At 44.4% G+C, this 23,111-nt stretch overlaps 1 long non-coding RNA gene across 1 annotated transcript in view; it reads right to left on the bottom strand.

Moving 5' to 3' along the window:
• Positions 1-11,845, bottom strand: part of LOC148855503 (uncharacterized) — a 28,777-nt gene extending 16,932 nt beyond the window's left edge. Inside the window, exon 1 of the long non-coding RNA XR_016112604.1 lies at positions 11,235-11,845. This is a non-coding gene — a long non-coding RNA (uncharacterized LOC148855503). The remainder of the gene's footprint in view (positions 1-11,234) is intronic.
• Between the last annotated feature and the right edge of the window lie 11,266 nt (positions 11,846-23,111).

Raw genomic sequence — 23,111 nt, 5'->3', positions numbered from 1 at the left:
ATTGTTCAAGCAGAGTCGAACTAGATTGATCTGCTCACGAGCTTCATGCTACACGGGACCCTCCCTGTAGATCGTAATGCCGCCAGGAGAGTAGAGCGTCAGGTAGCCAAATATGTCATGATAGACGAATAGCTATACCGAAGATCCTACATGCTCCCCTACCTGCGTTGCCTGCGACCCTCTGAAGCCGAGCTCATCCTCCACGATACTCATGAGGGCCTATGTGGTGGAAGCTTGGGGGGGGCAGAGCCCTCGCTCAGAAAGCACTACAACAGAGGTATTACTGGCAACGATGAAAGCAGATGCGACCGAACTTGTCAAAAAATGTGACAAGTGTTAGAAGCACGCCAACATCCACCACCGACCCGCTACCGACATAAAGTACCTCACTTGCCCATGGCCATTCGCACAATGGGGGATTGACTTACTCGGGCCATTCCCACCAGCTACAAGACAAAGGAGGTTCCAGGTGGTGGTAGTCGACTATTTCACGAAGTGGGTCGAAGCTGAACCTCTCGCAACAATTATAGCCCGGAATGTTAAGAACTTCTTTGGAAGAACATAGTGTGTCGTTTCGGGTTACCTCGCGTACTGATCTCCGACAATGGTAAGCAGTTCGAAGACATCAAATTCCAAAACTGGTGCCGAGACATGGGAATTCAACAAAACTTCACCTCAGTGGCACACCCTCAAGTAAATGGTCAGACAGAAGTCACAAACAAAGCTATTCTCCGTGGACAAAAGGTGCAACTAGACCTAGCTAAGGGACTATGGGCAGACGAGCTACCCAACGTATTGTGGGCCTATCGCACCATAGAAAAGACAGCCATAGGAGAAACCCCCATTAACCTCACCTATAGCACCAAAGCAGTCATTCTAGCCGAGATCAAAGTCCCCTCGCTAAGAGTAAAAGCGCATGATAACTGGGCGAATGAAGACGAGCTACGCACCAATCTCGACTTGCTTGAAAAAGTATGGGACCATGCATACATCAGGACCGTGGCCTACCAGCTAAGGGTAGGTCAGTGCTATAACACTAGGGTCAAAAAGCGGACTCTCCGCGTTGGTGACCTGGTTCTCCGTAAGGTTATGGCGCCTGAGCCCGGAGTTGGCAAGCTCGGTCCAAACTGGGAAGGACCCTACCAAGTAAAGCGAGTACTCGGGGAAGGAATGTACGAGCTCGAAACCCTGGAAGGGTAACGAGTACCTCGGGCATGGAATATTGTCAACCTAAGGCAGTATTACCTATAAATAACTGAGTGAACCACGAGTCACTCTCAAGGCTTAAGGGCCAAAACGCCGAGCTGGTAGAGACCTCGGTGCAATAAAACTCAGTCGCTCGTATGCCATGGGCAAACACCGAGAGCAGGCCACGGGCCTCTCAGGGCTCAAGGGCCAAAATGTCGAACTAACAGACTCCAGCATAATAACCTAGCCACCCCTATGACGTGAACAAATTCTAAGGAGCTAAGGCACCGAGCTGACCAAGGAGCTCGGCACCACAGTACGTGATGCATCGAGGGTACAAGCAGACCAATGGATTCCGTGATGCTTAGCTTACCTCGGCATACGACCAGCCAGAAGATAGTTCGGGCACATGCCTTACTATGCCCTACCATGTCAATCACCTTGCATATTCAACCGTGATAGCTCGAATAAAACAACACTTGGGAAAGAAAGATCAATTTCATTAACAAGTAAGTTTTGTATAGTGGGCTTGCCAAAAAAAAAAAAAAACTGAGCTCGCAGGCTCGGAATACAAGGACAATCATTTCGGAGGCTCTTCGTCTCCGCGTGAGACCTCCTTAGGAGCTTCGGGCCGGTCAGGGGCATCCGCTTCTTCATCATCCTCCACCTCTGAATCCAGATCCTCTATGGCTTGATGAGCTATTTCATCCGTGATTCGTGAGGTGGTGATGGCACTTGTGTCAAGCTTGGGGTACGTGTGCCTTATCAACTACCTGTTGAGCTTGAACCCCTTGCGGTAAGCCTCCCCTAGAACGGCATCGAATTTATCAGACTGGATGTACACCGCGACAGCCTTGACCTTCGTCTCCTCTATCGCTTGACTGAAGATCTCGGTCTTCTCTTCGAGGTCCGCCTTGAGGAATTCCACCTCGTGTAGGAGGGCCTTCTTATTCTCCTTAAGGCCTTCTGCCTCTACCCTGAGGGCGTCCAGCTCACCCCTCAGCACACCCTTCTCATGTGCCAACTTTGCTTTGAGGGCCTCCACCTCGCCCCTCAGCATGTCCTTCTCACGTAATAGCATGTCCTTCTCGTGTGCTATCTCGTCTCTCTCTACTGTCAGCACCGTAATAATATCCCTCTGCCCCCTGGCGCCGCACTCCAATAGGTGGATTTGCTCGTGGGCTGCCCGTAGATCGGTATGGGCAACGCGGGAAGACTCCTCGGCAGTTAGAGCCCGCATCAAGTTCCTCTCGGACTGAAGAGCAAGGGCATGCATGGCGGAGTTCGCTTGACAAAGGAAGTTAGTTAGTATCGAAGAGAAGTACATACATAAAAGAAAAGGAAAGGAAAAAGAAGAAAACTTACCACCATAGTGTGGGTGGTAGCCCGGGCTCCGAGTTGAGCAGGGTTAAGCATATCAGCCCAGACCGAAATTTCCTCGATGTAAACAGCTCCTTTGCTTTTTCGAAGGCCGCACTAGGGGACCAAGATACTTCGGCCCCATCCAAGCTCCCCGAGCTGGAGACCGTCGTCTCGGCTGTATGAATGGGCTCAGCGGAGACTTCGGCTACTATGTCAGCAGCCCTGGTGGTGACCTCTGGCTTGGCTACCGCCCTCATAGCGGGCTCGGTCGAAGTCTCGGGCTCCCTAGGTGGTATCTCCTCCAAGTCAATAATTGGAGGAGCCCTAGGGAGCTCAGGCTCGGAGATTGGAGTCGGTGAAAGCTTGGGCTCGGGATTAGGGGCTGGAGGTGACTCGATACGGGCTCTCTTAGCAGCCCACTTCTTCCTTCCCTTCATGTGCTTGAAGAGCCGATCTCCCTTAAGTTTGTTTGCCTCCATGGGACCTGCAATAGAACTCGGCATTAGTACTCAAGTAAAAGAAAGGAGCAGCCCAAACAACAAAGGTACTAACTACCTACCCGGACTCAAGCCGGCCTGGATGAGCATACTCTCGGTGATGAAGTCCTTGAAACTACAACCGACCTCAGCCTACGATTGGAATGTCTCCCTGGTCTTCGTGTCAAGGATGATGCTGGGGTCTTGGATAGCCACCCTCCAATGGGTAGGGAAGGGCCACCTCGTAGGGTTTCGGACTACGAAGTAGTCCTGCTTCCAGGTCGGGATCTTGCTAGGAAGCTTATGCATCAACTTGAACCCCGGGCAAGGGGACAAGTAATAGGCCCTCCTATGCTCGGGGAGAACGCATGAAGCGCTCTTCTTGATGTTAAGGATATAACAGAATATGTCCAAGTTAAGGGGGAGGACATACTCGTAGTAGAGGGAGATGGTCCCGACCACGTTACGGACCGAGTTCGGGTGAAACTGGTCTATCGTAACATTGAAGTGATTCAAGACCTCCACTATGAGTGGATGGAAGGGAAGGCGCAGCCCGGCTATGAGCTGCTCCCGGAAGATTACGACCTCATCAAGGTCGTGCTCCCATGGGAAGTTACCCGCGGGAATACTATTGGTGTACTCTGATGAGAATAAAATTTGTCATATCTTTAACCCTCAATATTAAGTATTTTACACTTAATTGGTACCTAATTGGACTCATTACTCTTGTATTTCGATTCAGGGCAAGCAAGAAGACGATTGGAAGAAAATAAGGCTAATCGGATGATTTTGCAAAGTTTCGGCACTGATCAGTGATCTGGACATAACTCTCAATTCCATACTCCTATTTGGACAATTCAAGAAGTACTGGAAAGATAAGGAAAAGGCCCACAAATTTTATGTTTTGGGCTTTGGCAGAATCAATCCGAATCGAAGACGAATTCGCGCCCAAATTCAGAGCAATTTCGTAGCAAGGCCCATTTCACAAGCTGAAGCCCATTCCGCAGAAGAGTCTTGAAGCAAGCCCGAATTGTTAAAGAAGCCTAGTTCGAATTCAAAATCCAAGAGTCCCATTAGAATAGAAGTTGAATGTAATCTCAATAAAAGAGTTTTATCATATTTAAATTCTCAAATTGTAATCCGAGAAAGGTAAGAGATAAGAGTTAGGTAGGATAAGTTCAAATTAGACTAGGACTTTCCAGTTTGAGGATAATCTCCTTAAGAGAGTTGGAGAGCAGCCCTCTCCCCAAACCTATACAAAGGGGGGCAGACCAGCACCCAAGGCATCAATTCCTCCAAGAGAGCTTCAGTCTTCAGAGAGAGAAATCAGTAACCAATGAGAAAGAAGCAAGAGTTCGCCCCCCACCCCCCTTTCTCATCTGGAAGTTGTGATTTCATCATGAAGTATCTGTAAGTTTTTATTTCTAGTTGAAAGGTTAGTGAAGCCTTGATTCTGTAAGCATTGTGAGATCTAATTGATTTTTATTTTAGTTCATTGTTTATGGGTATTCATATGTTTTCTGCGAATTAACTGTGATGATTACTTTTGTTGATTAAGCAAGAAGGGCCATTTGCTCATTCAATAGAAATAATCTATGGCCGATTGAACCACCAATTTTGTATATGATTGGTAGGTTCGATCATGGTGGCAACTAACATAAATTGATTGCAAAAAGGTTTTCGATCTATGTTAGGAAAATATATGATTTGGTTTAAACAATCCGAGCTTGTGAGATCTCTCACCAGAATTAGGTCTCTCCCCTCTTAATGCTATTAATTGGTTAAATCCTAAGAGCTTGTTTAGGACTGCCTATTAATAAGGGAAGCAATCAAAGAGCTTGTTTTGATTGTCAAATAATAAGAGTAGAGGCTGGCTGTTAGAGCTTGTTAATAGCCATAACCAATTTATTCATAAACATATGAATCTATCTTTGCATCAAAGATCAATGCTACGAATCAAAACTGAACTTGTCCCTTCAACTGGAAGTTTTCTCCATCGATTTAATCTTTTGTTTTCTATTATTTTCTGCTATTTACTGGTTTTCCTTAGCTTTACAACCCCCCTTAATCCATCTACTTGGAAATAAATCCACCCAATCCCTGTGGAGAATGACCTTGCTCATCACTATCTGCAAATTATTAACCCAAAGCAAGACTATTTATCTTTGGTTGGGTTCGGCACCCACCATACTCCTTGGGCAGGTTGTACTGTTGATTGAGTTGACGGAGCCTCTCCAGGGTCATAGTGGAAGGTCCGAACCTATCCGGCATCCGACCTCGGTGAGAGGTGGACACCAAGTTACCCGAGGCTACCCGCGTCTTGGGGGACTGGACTCCGGTAGGGTTACCCTGAGCCGAGGTACCCACCTCGGGCACCTCGGGCTCATATAACTGGCTATCAAAGGAAGACATAACGAAACCGAAGAAGAGATAGGGTGACTCACCAAAAAGAGAAGGACTGGACTGGGAAGAACTGACCCGAGCTGAAGGCTTTAGATGGAGCTCAAAACTACAGCTAAAGATTTGTGGTGAAGGAAAATGGCCAGGACCCCCGCTATTTATAGCCACTATACACGGGCATCAACGGTTGAGATTGAAACCATCTGACGGTCCTCATGAAAACCAGCTATGCGACCTTCGAGGTGAAATCAGTTTAGCACATTTTTTTACGTCCGTGGAGTCTATAACTTGTGTGACATCCATGCATAGACCGTACGCGACCCAAACTATGCCTGGCAGAACCAAGCAGAAAACTGGTCCAACCTATGAGTTGGCAGACAAGACAATTTGGACTTCGAGCCAAATCCACCCGGCAGACTGCGGACTCCCCGTGCTAGGTCAACACCCCTAGCATGGGGAGTAGGGGGCAATTGATGTAGGGTGATTTGGCCCGACCTCATAGCACAGGGACGCGTGGACATGACCTGGCTTAAGTGACAATTCAGCATGACAGCCTGACAGCTACTCGGCGCAGCAAGATCGCCAAGGCCCGGCCAAATGATTCGGCGGGTGTGACAGCTCATCAAGAAGCAAGGCTCAACTCGCCCGAGCCTAAGGGTGGAGAACCTCGAGCTCCCCCATGCAAAGGGACTCGAGCTCCTCTTGAGACCCGAGCTCCCCCTAAGGGACTCCGAGCTCTCCCTTCCTAAGAAGGAAGCACCCCAACTTTTGGCTAAGTTTCCCAAGGGAGAAACACCTCGGGATAGCACCATCGAGACTCATGTTCGTACTTGCTTAAGGCTCGCCTATAGTGTGGGCACCTCGGTGTACCTCAGCACCTCAGTGCAAGGCAAACCTACCCCAGGTGGTTTGGTGCATAGCAGCTCGACAGACTGTAGGGAGATTTGCCTGACATCTGTGCATGCCTGACATTCATACCTACCGGATCCGATGGTAGTGCTTGGATCCCTTGCCAGGTGGCGTTCTGCCTGCCGTCTCTGAAAGGCATGGCACGCCTGACGTCCGTACCCTGCAATAGCAGCCTGCACCTGCCACCCCTACCTTGGCAGTAACAGCTAGGGTAGTGGCGGTTACGCCTGATGTGACCGAGCTCCAGTATAAAAGGACCCCGACCCTCACGAAGCAGAGGTATTGAAGCTAGCACTCTTAGCACTCTTAACTCTTTGTGTCTTCTTTGAGTTTCCTCAGAGTTCTAACTTAGCCATCAGAGTGTTCCCGTCGGGAGAGCTCCCCGGGAACCCTTCACCTTCCTCTTCCTCTCAGGTGTCGTCCATCATAGCTAGGAGCCAACTCTTAGTTAGCTAGGAGTGCCCAAATTGTGTTGCATCAACAATTATCATTCCTGATTGCCCCAACTCCAACAACAATAATGGTGAAAATGATGATAAAAGTAATGCAAACCCATCTCAATTAAACTAAAGCTTCTTCCTCTCGATGATCTCCTCTAACTCCCTCGCACTCAGGATTCACTCCACCAACGACCTGATTGGGTCGACGATCAATGACTCACTCAGAAGAAAGAAGCAACGAGAGACAGGGGAAATAGTAGCAGATGTTTTGAGGATCAAAACTCAGAAATTTCACAGCTGGGTTGTCAAAACTCAGAAGGAAGAACACATATTGCAATTGAGGGTTTTTCGTATTAATAGACTATAATGAGTCTAGTCGGTTTTTCAAAAAATCAACTCTAGTCTAAGACTCTTTTCGTTGCTTCTCTTTTCTTCCTTCAACTAGGAGTTTGGGATCTGACAACAGTCAGCAATTCATTCGCTTCCTGTTGGAAAATGGGGTCATTGTAACTTTGGAGGAGAAGTTCTGAGGTGTGTTTGAAGATACTGTTTTTAGAACATAATTTGCCCCCACTCAGTTTACTGACTTTGTTGTTGAGTTATAGGTAAATCCGTTCCAATGATACAATAGAGCCTTGGGCGAGAGTCTACAACCATCAAAGTTGAAGAATCTCCAAAGAAACCTTCTGTGAGACTGTAGCGGACTGGACTAAGAAAGAGAGAGAAAGTGAATTTTGAAAATGTGTGTTTTTGAAGTCCAATTCATGCTTCTTAAATAGTTTATGAAAAGGTATGAAGAAAAGGTAGGTGTTGGTTTAGAGAAGGCACCTTGAATAGTCACAATGTTTAAAAAGTAGTTAACATTAATGACTGTTAACTTTGAACTGTGCCTCTTGATCACACCCGATCGAATCATGACCATTGATCTCATCAACGGTGATCAACGGTCAACATCGCACCAAAACCAAAGCCGCCCTTCGTGAAGCGCTTCATTGCGCCGCACACACACATGCACACGTGTGTGCGCACATTGCACGGTATCAAACCCCCATACTCTCCTCTACTATTTCTAAGGAGAGTAAATCAGCTCCTATTAAAATACTAAAAACAAAGCTTATAATTTTTCAATGTGGGACAAGTTCAAAACTAGGTTTTATAAGAGAAAAGCTAATTTTTCAATCAAGTGTGCAGGTGCAATTTCTCATGTAATTGACCAATCAAACCCATTGTGTTTAATCTCTTATGAAATTAAAATCAAACACTTCCTACTGCTGCCACCGGCGGTATTGTTGTAAGGGTGACCGGGGAGCTGGTTGAAACGATGAGAGATTCATCGTATGGACGCCCAAATCTTGTGGAATAAAGGGGAAAACTTCAAAAATTTTTCACTCCCTTTCAACTGGGAATCACATTCCCTATTTAGAAAATCATATTTTCAATGATCAATCTTGAACCATAAACTGAACCAGATCTGAACCAAAAGGAGTAGGAGAAGATTATACCTGATACAGAGAAAAAGTATCTCCCAATGAAGGTATTCACGCCCAAGGAAGGATCCAAAGACTGCTCCCACTGAAGATGGCGCAGTGCAGGATGGAGCTGAATCAGCAGTATTTTTCTCCAAAAATTATGTCCTTCGCAAAAAATAGCAGAATGGCACGTAAGCACAGCTTCCTATCAATTCCTTCTCAAAGAACTGATGTCAAGATCGAATCTTGACTTCTCCCACAACTGGAGATCGAACTGGATGTCTGGCGGTTGCAGGAAGGAGGCGGCAAGAAGATCTTTGCAGGTATTACAGAAACTTTCTTCTATGATTTCAGCACTGAAGAGAATATGATTATCCGATGCTTCTAAAGGTTGTTGCCCCCTCCTTTCTTTTGTAAACCCAAAGGATCAGCTCCTAATCCAATTAGGAGCTGCTTATCCAAATAATATTTGGATCAGACCTCTCTTTAAGTGATAAGGATAAACACTTATCTTATTTGTAGATTAGATCAGCTTTCTCTTAATCTCATTAGGAGGTTTCTAGATCTGAATCATATTCAGATCTGGACTCTCTGAGTGGATAGGGTTAAGATCGTATCCTATCTGCTGATCCATCTCAAAATTCGCCCATATTTAACTTATTAAATAAGTCCAGTTCGAAATGAGCTTTAGGCCCTTTAAGCTTATGTGCTCACTTAACCTTCTAACTGCTGCCCAGTTGGGCTTCCTTGTATGGCATGGGACCCAAGCATTGATCTACACATCAACCACATGAGTTCGGCCCAGCATTTGTTACAAGGCCTAGCCGAATACACTGTTATGGACAGTGAAGCCCCTAAAACCCATCAAATGGGCTCTATGGGCCCAACACTTACCCTAAGTGGTCCCTGGGCCAAACCACCTTGTAACACCCAGGGACTGTGGGCAGGTGCAAGATTAGCCCATCAGGTATTATCCTCAATGGTCTTACACTTAACCTGTCAGCCCATAACCCGACAAGAGATGACCTCTCCCTTGGCTACAATGAACAATGTTGCACTCTCTACTTATATGGATCTCGGGAATTAAAACCTTTTGCAAACATTTTAGAAAACATAATGTATATATACTTTTATATCTCATATAAAATATACTTTGCAAAACAAATCTCAACGATTGAAATCGGCTGCTGATCATTGAGAGTGCATCCCCGATCATTACCTTTGTCCGACAAAGGGGTTGATCCTATCACTATGATCACCCACTCATATGAATTCTCAAACTATCCCAACATACCTAGGTTTTGACCCCCGCTAAGGATCTCACTGATTGGTATATCAAAGACAGCACAATCCGACACCTAGTGCAGTATCATAATCGAATCTAGGGGTCAGGTGTAATTTTCCAATTTTGCCCATTAATCTCCAAGGTCCAGGGCAATACTGAAAATCTGGTCCAATTCAAATATTCAATTTATCCTACACTGTATGTGCCTAGGGTCTCACCCTGGCAGTTGAGATAGGCTACCCCAATGGGCTTGGTGGCACAACAGTGTTAGCCTTATTAGGATAGGTCTCCCCAGACCGACCCACTAGCTGTGAACATTCTAAACTAACACGAGTCTCGTTAAGTGTCTAGTTTAAGAGTATTACACAGAAACATACCAAGAGAACATGAATCAAATATGCACTTTTATTCATTTACAATAAACTCATAAAGTACATCATTTTGATTGAAGCTAAGGGCATACAAAATTGTCTAACACTGGTGGTGGTTGTTTCTGTTTCACATGTATTGGTAGTACATCCGAGTCGTCTCTCAAATGAGTACAGAGAGCTAGGGTAATTTTGAAAATTTCAAAAGTTTTAAAACGCTTGTGAGGTCACGTGATATACATAATTAATGGTCTTTTAACGGTAGGTACTAGATTGTCGCATTTTAAAGTTTGGATATTAAATTGACACTCGGCCTAAAGTACAGGATACCCATCGACAATTTCCCAAAATAAAATATATTATTAAAATCAATTATAAACCTATTTGTTTATATTATAAATAATTTAATGTAAAAAATAATGTTTACTTATATTATAAATACATACATATTAAACTAGAAAGATTAGGAGTTCCAAGGTGGGCCCCAATTGGTACACTCCTAGTTGATTGTAGTCACTCTTGCCTTTCTAAGATGGGCCCCACATAAACAGCCTATAAACTATCTTATGTTGTTTTGGGTACCATTATTGCTTCTACTTGTCAGTATTTTAGATTGATCAATACAAATTTATGCTAAAACACATCACGTCAAATAACCATTCTTTATTAAAAACATAAAGCATTAAATTGGGGGTTGGCATTAAACACTAAATTTGATAGTTACTCAACAAACAGCAATAATATTAAATGTTGTATTGATAATTCAAAGCATTTGTGACCAAAGAAAATACTTATAAAATAAAATTTGTATTGATCAACATAAGTACAAGTATAAATAAAAATGGTATCAAACATAATGAGAAAAACAGTAAAATTGGATTAAACAATCCCAGCATAACCTTCTACGAATGAAAAGATCGCAATTCAGTCACAGTCACAGGACAATCGGAGACTCGATCCCGTCAGTCAGACTAGAGTTTCTTGCTTGATTACTATGTTCACAACTTCCTTTGAAACTAGATCTCAAAGATGTGTCTGTAGTGGGTCAGATTTAGCCATAATGGTAAATATTTTTTTCTTATTAATAAAATGTTAGTTTAGTGATTAATATCAAGATTGGTCATTTCATTTGTCCTCTGGATTGCAGTTTTTTCTCTCTATGAATGGTAAGCTATGATCATCCACATGGATATCTTTATAAAGAGGATTAATGCGGGACTAACTGTATAGGGATATTTCAAGCAAAAAGCTTTTCATCAATGTAGGACAATTATCTTAGGCTGTTCTACCTATAATGCAATGCATAAATTAAAAAAAGAAGAAAGAGAAATTCTAACCTCTATTTGGAGATGTTCGAACTTCCAGTTCCAGCTGCGTTTTCTCCCTTTTTCTTCTTATAGCAATCAAATAATAATACTATAACGCAAGCTACACCAATAACCGCCATGACTCCAGCTGTGATAACTCTAACCTTCGTACCCCAAGCAAATAATAATAATAATAATAATAATATAACCCAAACTACACCAATAACCCCCATGATTCCAGCTGCTAACAATCCTGGTGAGAGTCGGCCCAGAGGATTCGCTGTAGAAGGTTGTAGCAACGGAGGCGACGATGACGGTTCTGAACTTGTAGGCTCTGGCGACAATGGAGTCGGTGAAATCAGCGATAGTGACTCCAGAAGTCGTGAAGGTGGAAATGGTGGTGGTGGTGGTGGTGAAGAATCTGATACCAGTGGTGGTGGTGGCGTTCCATAAATAGAGGCATATCTTGTAAATAGAAGAGATACTGGCAGCGATGCATGTATGGAGTCATTCAGGTATGAAAACCGTGGCGATGGTGGAGAGGCAAAGAGAAGATTGGGATCCACAGGAGGAAGAAGCAAACTTGAGAGAGGAATGGAAGCAAAGGAAGGACTGTGGCAAGGGTAGGGATGGATGTCAGTGGGTGGGCTTAGGTGATAAATCCTTATAAGTAGACTCTATTGGGTTAGGGATCAACTTAATTGAGGTTCCGATTTGGTTTTCAATGGGAGCCAAACCGTTGACATTGTAGCTGGACCGGGTTCGTTTACCTAATTGGGTATGCGGGTTAGAAGCTTTAGAGCTAATTTGGGTAAGGTTCGGGTTGAATTGAAAACGTTTTGAGCCCAAACCTGCTCTTTTTTGGCGCATTTGTGCTCACATGAAACCAGAAAAAAACTTATAACCAATCAATGGAATCATAACGGGTTTTGATCGTCACAGCTGTGCATTGGACTATCTCCTGTAAATGAAAACAATAGGATGTTGCAACGGCTACAAAAGGCTGTAAGGACTGTTTTCTGAGGACCATGTTTTCATAAAGTACTCAGTAATTAGGTGGGTTTTCATCAAAATTTTTGGGGGTTTTGATTGGTCAAAGTTTTTTTAGGATTATAGAATTTTTATTTTTGGACTTAGTCCCGTCCAATGTTTTCAAAATCGAACCGAATCAAATGGTTGAATCGAAAAAAAACCGAGAACCAATTGCCTGATTGGTTCTGTTTCATCCTAGAACCGCTTTTGGCCAAAAGCGATTTTGGCCATTTTTTACTTTATTTATTTATTTTTATTTTTTGTTAGAACAGGTCATTCATTCGGTTCAAATGGTCGGACCATTCAATTTGAGAATAGGACTCCAGAGTGGTTCCCTATTCGGACCATTCAACACAAGTCCCAACAATCATTGCAGCCATACATTCAGAACATCTTCCTTGTCTTTCTAGCAAGATGTTCCTAATGTACATCTGTAATGGCTATTGGGACTAGGGCTGTCAATGGGTCAGGTCCGACTTGATGGACCCAAACCAATCGGCCCGATTCTAGTTCTAGAAACTAAAACTGACAGTCAGTTCTGGGATCCTGATATAATTTTCCAATTATTATCTGTTTGGAACTGATTCCACTTAGTCCTGAACTGGTTTAGACCCGACCCAAGCTATATTCATATAATAAATATAATATATATATATATATATACATATATATATAATGTATAATATGTAATAATTAATATATATTAAATGTATCTATTTATTATTTATTATAATTAAATACAATTTGAGACCTCATTATCTCAAAAACTGGTTGATTGATTCAGTTCTAGGTCTAAAAATTGTAAACCCAATTGGATCCGTCCTCAATATTTTCTATCGAATCAATTTCGATCAGCTTCCATCGAAACAAACCTGTGCCCACTCCCTTCTAACACCCTTTTTACAACCTTGCATTGACAATTCTCCCCATGACTGAGGTCGGTGCGAATTCACCTTACAAACCACAGTCAACATCTTAGCTAGAAATTAATGCATTGCGTACATGCATCTAACATAATATTGTGCATTGAAGATTGGGTCCATTGAAATCAATTAGATCTGCTATACGCTCATGAGACTCAATGGTTGTTGACTTGGTCGACGTCTAACCACAAATACCATTGAAATCAGTAGATAAAAGACAAAAAGCCGTTCAGAGTCCGGTTCTTGGGTTGAACAGTCCGATCATTCGACTTGATAGGATGGCCTGTTTTGATAAAAGAAATAAAAAATAATCAAAAAATGCTGAACGATTCAAATGATTCAACCATCCAAGTCAAGAGTTTATTTATCAAATCAATAGTTTTTGGTCAAAAGATGTTTCTAGGATGAAATGGAATGACCAGTTCCCAATTTTTCGATAAAATTTACTTATATGTTTCTAGGATAAAAAAGAATGACCAGTTCCCAATGCCACCGCTATTGTCTTTACCTCTACCCTGGGCAGAGGCCACGGCGTTGGTGGATGGTAGACCAGCACCACTGCCGCTTCTGGCTCCGTCGGCGGAGGTGATGATGTTGGGCAGAGGTGAAGGCAGAGGCAACGGTGCTGGCGGATAATAGAATAGTGCCGCTGCTGCCCACTTCCGGAGGCGGAGGTGTGCTGGAGGTGGTGGCGGGCTGTTCTAATGAATAATTTACAAGAAGAAGATGATGAACAATAATTTTATCCCTTTTCGATATTATTTTGAAAAAATTAACTTATTTTTGAAACTTTATTAAATATATTACTTATATTAATACTAGGGCCCAAAAATTGCCCTTATAATCCTAACTATAAAAGTATATTAGTTTGTTGAGTTTTTTGAGCTGAACTTAAACTTATTAAATGCATAGTCAAATGGAACTTGAATAAAAAAATAGAATTTAAATCAAATATATATATATATATATATATATTAGAGTATTTTAATTGAACTAATTAAGGCAAGACATGTCGCTGAAGATCAACTTGGGTAGGTTCAATTGCACCCTTACTCAACAGGGTCCTATCAAAAGCATTGATACTATCATTCAAGACAATTAGATGAATTTTAACAACCTGATATTGTCATTATTTGCAGAACTACGTGTTTTAAACAATGCAGTTAATTGCAAAAAAGTTTGAGGGTTATCCTTTAATTAAAAGTGCCTTTGACCTAGCTGTTCTAAGGTAGGGCCGATCAAATGGTGGGCCCGGTATATAAATATAGAACATATGGCAATTTATGGTGACCCCACAGTCAGCTATTTGTCTTAAGTTGATGGTGCTCAATTGGTAGTGTTCTTTATTGACTCGTTGCAGAGACCCAAGGTCAAATCTCAATGTCTCCCTCTATCTTATGTATAGAATAATGGCTATGCAAGGTTCAAAGTATGGCTCTGTCGTATAATACTTTTTGGTATCGATATATACAGGTGTTTCATGACCCATTAATTTTAATAAAAAAGACAAAAAATATTTCAAAAAATCATGTTTTGATAAAAAGACCCAAAAATACATTAATTAGGTGGTTAATTTTTTCTACCGATACGTCGATACACAGGGGCATATGAATACTTTGGACCTTCTTTATATGTTATTTCACATTGCAGTTGATGGGACTGTTCGTTCAAGTAGGGTATGTACCCTCGTTATTGGTTGCAGTGCAATTTTATTTATACTAATATAAATGCATGCGAGTTTACATAAAAAATTGTAAATTTTTGTTTAATTTTGTTTTGGAGTTTATTTTATTATGTCTTATGCTTTAATTTACTTTATTTTTACTGCAATCAACAAAATAAGTTAAAATTTAAAATAAAAATAAGTAGAATTTAGATTTAAATTATTTGCATTGTCATAATTTTATATCAGTATAAATTTATTTGCATTGCAACTAAATACAACCTATATATTCATCTGCTTAATAGTTTGACTAAGACTATGTCTTAACACTGGATCATTTTAGCTGTGATATCGATTCAGCAATGGACCACGTATCTATGACTTCGTTGGGAGGTAAAGCGAGAGAGAGAGAGACAATTTTACAATTTAGAATTTTAGATACATCCACGAAAGAGTTTATATATGAAATTAATTAGTTAGGTTTTGTTTTGTTTTAATCCGAGATCGGATAATAATATTCCACGCTAGTCATTAAAGAATTGGGGAAATGACTTTGAATCCTGATGGAGCGCAATCCGGCCGGTCTTAGCTGTCAATGATTTCGCCTCTGAGCTGGAGCGATGGGGAGCCTGAAATGGGAAAGATGAGGGAACTCCGAGGAGAACCCGGTGAGATAACTCCGAAGCTCAAGTTAGTAATCTCTCAAGGGCAAAGTATAGACCAGATGGCGCAAAGTTCGCATACCTTATTGTTGGGGGTAGGGGGCCTTTTATAATCACTTCGCGCACTCGCCCCGAAGCCCTTGTCAGGTCGGGTATGATTACCCTCGCATCTGTCAGTTCGGCTGTCGTCCTTTCTGCTGAGACAGAACTGTCACTGCCTTTTGTCGAAACCGTCTCTCTAACTGGAGATGGCGGTGTCAGGAGGTGGCGGCAGGTGGCCATTTGGAGTGCGGTCGTCAAGCGTCAGATCCCAATTCATTCAAGTGTGCCGCCCTTGGGTACGGATTTCCTTAGTATCAGGCATAGTACGGTTTATTTGGTTTTGGTGCCCTGAGGGCGATGTGGTGGAGTGGTGAGCGAGGCGAAGTCTTGAGTTCGGAGGTATGTATAGGGCAGGTCAGTTCGGCGAGGTGTATCCCGAACTGTTACACGGCAGGCCAACTAGGCGAAGTATATCCCAAATTGTTACAAGGCAAGCCAGTTTGGCGAAGTATGTCCCAAACTGTTGCATGCAGGCCAGTTCGGATTCTTTCTGGTTTGGGGCCAAGGGTGAGTTCGGGCCCCTAGTAGGGAGTTCGGATCGCTGGTTTCTCCCCTTGGTGCCCGCACCTTAGGCTTGTTTTTGTGCTGAGCAGTTGCCTTTGCCACGTGTCGCATAACTGTGAGGTCGGGCCAAATCTTCCTTCATCAATTGCCCCCCACTCCTCGCGCCAAGGGTCTTGCCCTGGCGCAGGGAGTTTTGCAAGGTGGTAGGTGGATTTGTCCCGTTCTTCAAATCTTGACTATGCGAGGTGCTTTTGCCAGGGTTCGGTTTTCTGGAGCGTCCGATAAGGCGAGAAACGTGCCTACTGCTCATAAAGAGGCGGTTTGCCTCTTGAGCTCGCGTCCAACTTTTCAGCTCGCATCCAGGTTTCAACTCACGTCTAAGCTGGTTACTTAGCCTTCAAGTTTTTTGGCTTGTTCCCGTATCCGGAGCCTTCAAAATTTTCTTCCGGTGAGTACATTCCCGAATCCACCTCTTTTCTTTCGAGAGCAGCTCGCTGCGGGGTTGCGACTGCCTTCATTTTCTATCCTTCTTGCTGTTGTCGCTTACTTGTTTCTTTTGGTAGGTGAATTCTTCTATTTATGCCTTAGCAGCCCAGGTAGAGAGGAGCTCGAGACAGGCGTGAGCTGCTAAGGCGGCTGCTCATGTTGCCGAAGAGGCTTTCTGTGCCACCGAGGCGAATACCCGAGCTGCTGAGGCGGCCGCTTATGCTGTTGAAGAGGCTACTCGCGTTGCCATGGCCAAGCAGGCAATGTCTCAGCGGGATGCCGAGGCCATAGGGGTAGTCGTCAAGCACATGGCGGACTTGAAATTGGACCTACAGCATCAAGTCGAATATCTTCAGGAGGACATCAGGGAGAAAATGCAGATTTTTCCCAAAGTATTGAAGACGCCAAGAAGAAGGCTGTTGAAGACTATATTGCCTCTCCGCGTTTTGACGACCTGATGGTGGATTCTTACAGAAGGGGATTCAAGTTGAGCTGGTGGATGATCCGGAACACGTACCCCGACCTCGATGTTAGTGCCATATCCACTTCGCGTATAACTCAGGAGATGACCAATGCTGCCGATGGCGAGCCGGATTCTGAAGGAGAGGCAGGGCCTTCGGGTGTTGTTGAAGAGCCTTCTGATGGCGAAGAAGTAGCTCCGGACATGTAAAGATTTTTTTTTTTGGAAGTACCTTCTGATGACCAATGTACTATTGTTTCTTGCAAAGGAATAGACAATCTTTTTGCCTAAGTGTTCTTTTTCCCGAACTGATTCTTTGTCGAACTGATAATATGCCACTGTTTCTTGTCCGGGTTATTGTACTTACGCGACCTATTTCAGCCTCAAGGCTCTTGTAGCGAACTGATTTTTTTTTTGCCGAGCTGATAATATGCCTAACTTTTCTTTGCTTGCTTACACCAAGGTTTCTCTTGTCTCTGCGTCATGGCCCTAAGGTCCTTGTAGCGGTTTCGTCCACTTCGCTTGGCAGTTTATAAGTAGTATCGCCTTAAGTTCACAATGTTCCACGCTCGGGGTACTTGTTTGCCTTCTAAGGTTTTGAGCTCGTATGCCCCCCCCGAGTGCTCTCTTTACTTTATAGGGCCCTTCCTAGTTTGGTCCAAGTTTGCCCATGCCAGGTTCGAGCACCATAGTCTTACGAAGGACCAGGTCGCCGACTCGGAAGCTTCATTGCTTTACTCTGGCATTGTAGTAGCAAGCTACCTACTGCTGGTAGGCCACTATCCGGATGTGCGCGAGGTCCCTTACTTCGTCCAATAGGTCAAGGTTGGTACGTAACTCATCTCCATTTGCCCGATCGTCGTATGTTTCTAGTCGCAATGTTAGTACTTCAATTTCCGCCGGGATCATTGCTTTAGTGTCATAGGTGAGGTTGAAGGGGGTTTCTCCCGTGGTGGTTTTTTCTATGAGCCTATAAAACACTTGGTAGCTCCTCCGCCCACAATCCCTTAGCTCGATCTAGACGTGCTTTTAATCCGCGCAGGATGGCTCTATTCATTACTTATGTCTAACTGTTTGCCTGCGAGTGCACAACTGATGTAAAGTTCTGCTGAATCCCCATGTTCTGGCACCACTCTTGGAACTTGATATCCTCGAACTGCTTGCCATTATCGGAGACTAGTACCTGAGGTAATCCGAAGCGACATACTATGTTCTTCCAAAAGAAGTTTTGTATGTTTCGGGCCGTAACTGTTGCCAGAGGTTCGGCTTCTATCCACTTCGTGAAGTAATCCACTGCCACAACTAGGAATTTTCTCCCATCTGTTGCTGGCGGGAATGGCCTTAGGAGGTCGATGCCCCATTGTGCAAAGGGCCACAGGCTGGCGAGGTATTTGAGGTCGGAAGCAGGCTGATGTTGGATATTGGCGTGCTTCTGACACTTGTCGCATTTTCTGACGAGCTCAACTACTTTTGCTTCATCGTTGGCCAGTAGTATCCTTGTCAAAGTGCTTTTTGGGCTAGTGCTCTGCCACCCAGGTGTCTGCCGCATAGACCTTCATGAGTGTCGCGGAGTACGAACTCGGCTTCGGCAGGTCGCAGGCAACGCAAGTAGGGGAGCGTGTAGGACCGTAGGTACAATCGTTCATCAATTATGACGTATTTGGCTGCCTGGCGCTGCACCCTCTTGGTCGCTTTGCATTCTGCAGGGAGGGTTCCGTCTAGCAAGAAGCTCGCGAGTGGGTCGATCCATCTCGGCTCTGCTCTGAAGACGGGAGCGACCTCCTCTGCCCCACCGAGAATACTAGGCCGAGGTAAGTTCTCTATGTACACGGTTCTCATGTTGTTGTGTCTTGTGTTGGCTAATCGGGACAGAGCGTCGGCCTCAGTGTTCTCTGACCTCGGGATTTGCCTGATGAAGTGTGAATGAAAGTTGAGCAGGGCCTCTTTTACTTTCGCCAAGTACGCGATCATAGAGAGCTTGCGCGCTTTGTACTCGCTCGTAACTTGGTTGACCACGAGCTGGGAATCGCTGCAGATGACTAAGTGCTTTGCTCTTACCTTTTGTGCTAGGTTCAACCCGGCTATCAGTGCTTCGTACTCTGCCTTGTTGTTGGATGCCGCGAACTCAAAGCATAGTGCGTATTCCAATCTTGTGCCGCCCGGGCAGCATAAGACTATTCCAGCCCCACTGCCTTGCTGGTTCGAGAAACCATCTACATGAAGGATCCAGGGCTCCTCATCCTAGTTTGCGTTTCGCCTAACCAGGAGAGATGCCACACTAGCTACTACTTCACGGGGTTCAGACTCTATTGGCTTGGGAGCTCCGGGTTTGCTTGAACTGGGGACCTCGGGCTCAACCTGTTGAGGGGATTCAAGGCTGAAAGTGCACTCGATGATAAAATCTGCAAAAGCTTGGGCTTTAATTGCGGTCCGTGGTTTGTACTGGAGATCATACTCGCTGAGTTCAATGGCCCACTTCGTCAGCCTATCGGAGACCTCGGGCTTCAGCAAGACTTGTCTTAGGGGTTTGTCGGTTAAGACGACGACGGTGTGAGCTTGGAAGTACGGGCGGAGTTTCCGAGCTGATATCACCAGTGCATAGGCTATTTTTTCTATCTACGGGTACCTCATTTCTGCTCCCTGCAGAATTTTACTAACATAATAGATGGGTCGTTGGACCCGATCTACTTCCTTTACTAGTACCGAACTGACCACCTCGTCGCTCGCCGAGAGGTACAGTTCTAAGACCTCGCCCTCCTCGGGTCTGGCTAAGGTTGGCACTGTGGTGAGGTAGGTCTTTAGCTCGTTGAACGTGAGCTGGCAATCTCGGGTCCATTCGAACCCTTTGCCTTTGATTGCCTTAAAGAAAGGCAGGCAGCGGTCTGCCGACTTGGAAATGAAGCGGCTCATAGTGGCTATGCGGCCGTTTAGCCTTTGAATTTCTTTTACTTTCTGAGGTGGTCTCATATCAATGATGGCCTTTATTTTGTCCGGGTTGGCCTCAATACCGTGCCGGTTGACAATGTACCTTAGAAACTTACTCGAAGTGACACCGAAAACACACTTGTTTGGGTTTAGTCTGATTTTATACTGACGCAGAATTTGGAAAACAGAATCCAAGTATTTTATTAATTCCTGAGAGAACTGTGTTTTGACGACTATGTCGTCTACATAACATTTGATTTTCGTGCCAATTAAAGGCCAAAAAAGTTTATTTACAAGTCTTTGGAAGGTCGCACCAGCATTCTTTAGTCCGAAGGGCATGACCTTGTAACAGTACAAGCCGAACTCGGTTATGAAGTTGGTTTTTTCCTCGTCGGACTGGTCCATCTCGACCTGGTTGTAGCCTGAGTAGGCATCCAGAAAGCTTAGCAGCTCATGTCCCGAGGTCGCGTCCACTAGGTGGTCAATTCGGGGCAGGGGGAAGCAGTCTTTTGGGCAAGCTCGGTTCAGGTCAGTGTAGTTGACGCACATTCGCCACTTGTCGTTTGCTTTTTTCACCAGCACTGGGTTGGCTACCCAGCTCGGGTAATGAACATCCCTTATGAAGTCCGCTGCGAGGATCTTTTCGACTTCTTCGTCGACCGCCCTCCAGCGTTCCGGGGCTAAGTTGTGTTTCTTCTGTCTAATGGGTCTGACTACAGGGTCAGTGTTAAGTTTGTGAGTAATAAGGTCGGGGTCAATACCGGGCATATCTATCGTGGACCATGCAAAAATATCTAAATTTTGAAGTAAGAAACTCACCAGTTCAGTTCGCAAAGGCTCCTTGACGGAAGCACTGATCTGTAGTGTTCGCGTCGGATCTGTAGCCGAGGTCGGGACTGCGACTGCTTCCTCAATGGGTGAAGCTCGTTCCTCGCCCTGCTCCGCAGTTCGCTCTAGTTCGAGGTCGTCGGCTGCCTTGGTTTTTCCCTTTAGGGCGGCAACATAGCATTTGCGAGACCCAAGTTGGTCGCCCCACGCTACCCCCACACCGAAGTCCGTGGGGAACTTCATTGCCAAATAATAGGTGGAGCCCACTACACGCAGAATATGCGTAATTGGTCGCCCTATTATGGCATTGTATGGGGAGGGGGTCGCGACCACCAAGAAATCGTGGTTGAGTCTTACCGCGCACGGCCATGTGCCGACTTCCATAGTTAGACAGTTTTGTATGCCCTTAGCTTCAATCTGATTTGATGTACTTTTGTTATTTAGTGGAAATAAATAAAGTGCATGTTTGATTCATATTGTTTGGTTTAATTCTGTGTAAAACCCTAAAACTGGACATTTATAGAGACTCATGTTAGTTTTAAATGTTCACAGCCGTTGGATAAGTCTGGGGAGATTTATCCTGCCAAGGCTGATACTGGTGTGCCACCAAGTGTTGGGATGGCCTGTCTCAGCCATCAGGGTAAGACCCGAGGCACATGCAGTATGGGATTACTTGAATCCTTGAACCGGACCAGATTTCCAGTATTGCCCTGGACCTTGGAGATAGATGGGCAAAACTGGAAAGTTACACCTGACCCCTAGACTCGATTATGACATTTCACTAGGTGTTGGATCAGGCTGTCTTTGATATGCCATTCAGTGAGATCCTTAGCGGGGATCAAAACCTGGGTATGTTGGGGCAGTTTGAAAATTCATCTGAGTGGGTGATCATAGTGACAGAATCAGCCACTTTGTCGGACAAAGGGTAATGATCGGGAATGCACTCTCTCTGATGGAAACCAAACTGCCGGCAGTTGATTTCAATCGTTGGAATTTTGTTTTGCAAAATTAATATATTTATATATATATGTACGGTTTTGAATTGTTTGCAAATGGTTTTAATTCCCAGGATCCATGTGAGAGGAGAGTGCGGCACTGTTCCTTGCAGTCGAGGGAGAGGTCCTCTCTTGTCGAGCAGTGCTTGATCATTAAGGGCTGAGAGGTTAAGTGTAAGACCATTGAGGATAATACCTGATGGGCTAATCTTGCACCTGCCCACAGTCCCTGGGATTTTATAAGATGGCTTGGCCCAGGGACCACTTAATGTAAGTGTTGGGCCCATAGGGTCCATATGATGGACTCAAGGGGTTCATTGAGTTTTTCAGTGAATTCGGCTGGGACTTGTTTTAGAGGCTGGGCCGAACCCATGTGGCTGGTGTGTAGATCAATGCTTGGGTCCCAGAAGCCCAACTAGGCAGCAGATTGGAAAGTAATTAGACACTGAACACTCAATGGGCCAAAAGCCCATTTCGAGGTGGGATGATATGATCACCCATCCATGGGGCGAATTTGAGATTAAAGTTAGTAAAAGGATTGGGCCTTTAGCCTTATCCACTCTTAGAGACCAAATTCAAATTAGATTTGAATCTGGTAACCTCCTGATAAGATCAGGAGTAAGCTAACTCTATCTGCAGAAAGGATTAAGATTATCCCCTATCCAAATACTGATTTGGATTGGGATAACTCCTAAAAAGGAGGTTTCTTAATCAAGAAGAAAGGAGGAGATTTCGAACCACCTTGAAGAGGTATAGGATATTTCCTGTGAATTCATATCAAAATTCATTTCATACTCTCCAGAAAAACAGAAAAAGCAGTTCAGCCTTTTTCGTTTTGGAGATCTCCTCCTGCCGCCGCCATCTGCCATTGCAAGATTAGATCTTTGCAGAGAAGAAAGTCAAGAAATCTGTTCTTGACATCAGTCTTGCAAGAAAGACTGAAAAGGATTCAGTGTTTAGTACTTCCAAAGGAATCTTGTGAAGGATCCAGTGTGTAGGACGCACCCTACTGGTTCTGTTCCATTCACAGTTGTGTCATCTTCAGCAGGAACGGATCTTGGAGCATTCTTTGGGCGTGAACACCAACTTTGGGAGATACTGCTTCTCCGGATCAGGTATATTCCTCCCATTTATCTTTTGGTACAGATCTGGTTTGATTATGGTTCAAGTAGGATCCTTGAATATTGTATTCTAAATTTAGGGAATATGATTCCCAGTTGAGAGAAGGTAGGAAATTTTTGAAATTCGCCCACCCATTCCGCAACCTTTATGGCGTCCATTAGATGGATCCTACCATTCTTTCAGTGGAATCAGAGCCAGGTTCGAA

The sequence above is a fragment of the Nelumbo lutea genome, chromosome 4, assembly GCF_056320005.1.
Source record: "Nelumbo lutea isolate HS-2025 chromosome 4, American lotus-T2T, whole genome shotgun sequence".
NCBI lineage: Eukaryota > Viridiplantae > Streptophyta > Magnoliopsida > Proteales > Nelumbonaceae > Nelumbo > Nelumbo lutea.
Note: the sequence above shows the minus strand (reverse complement) of the source record. Positions and strands in the feature narration are given on the sequence as shown.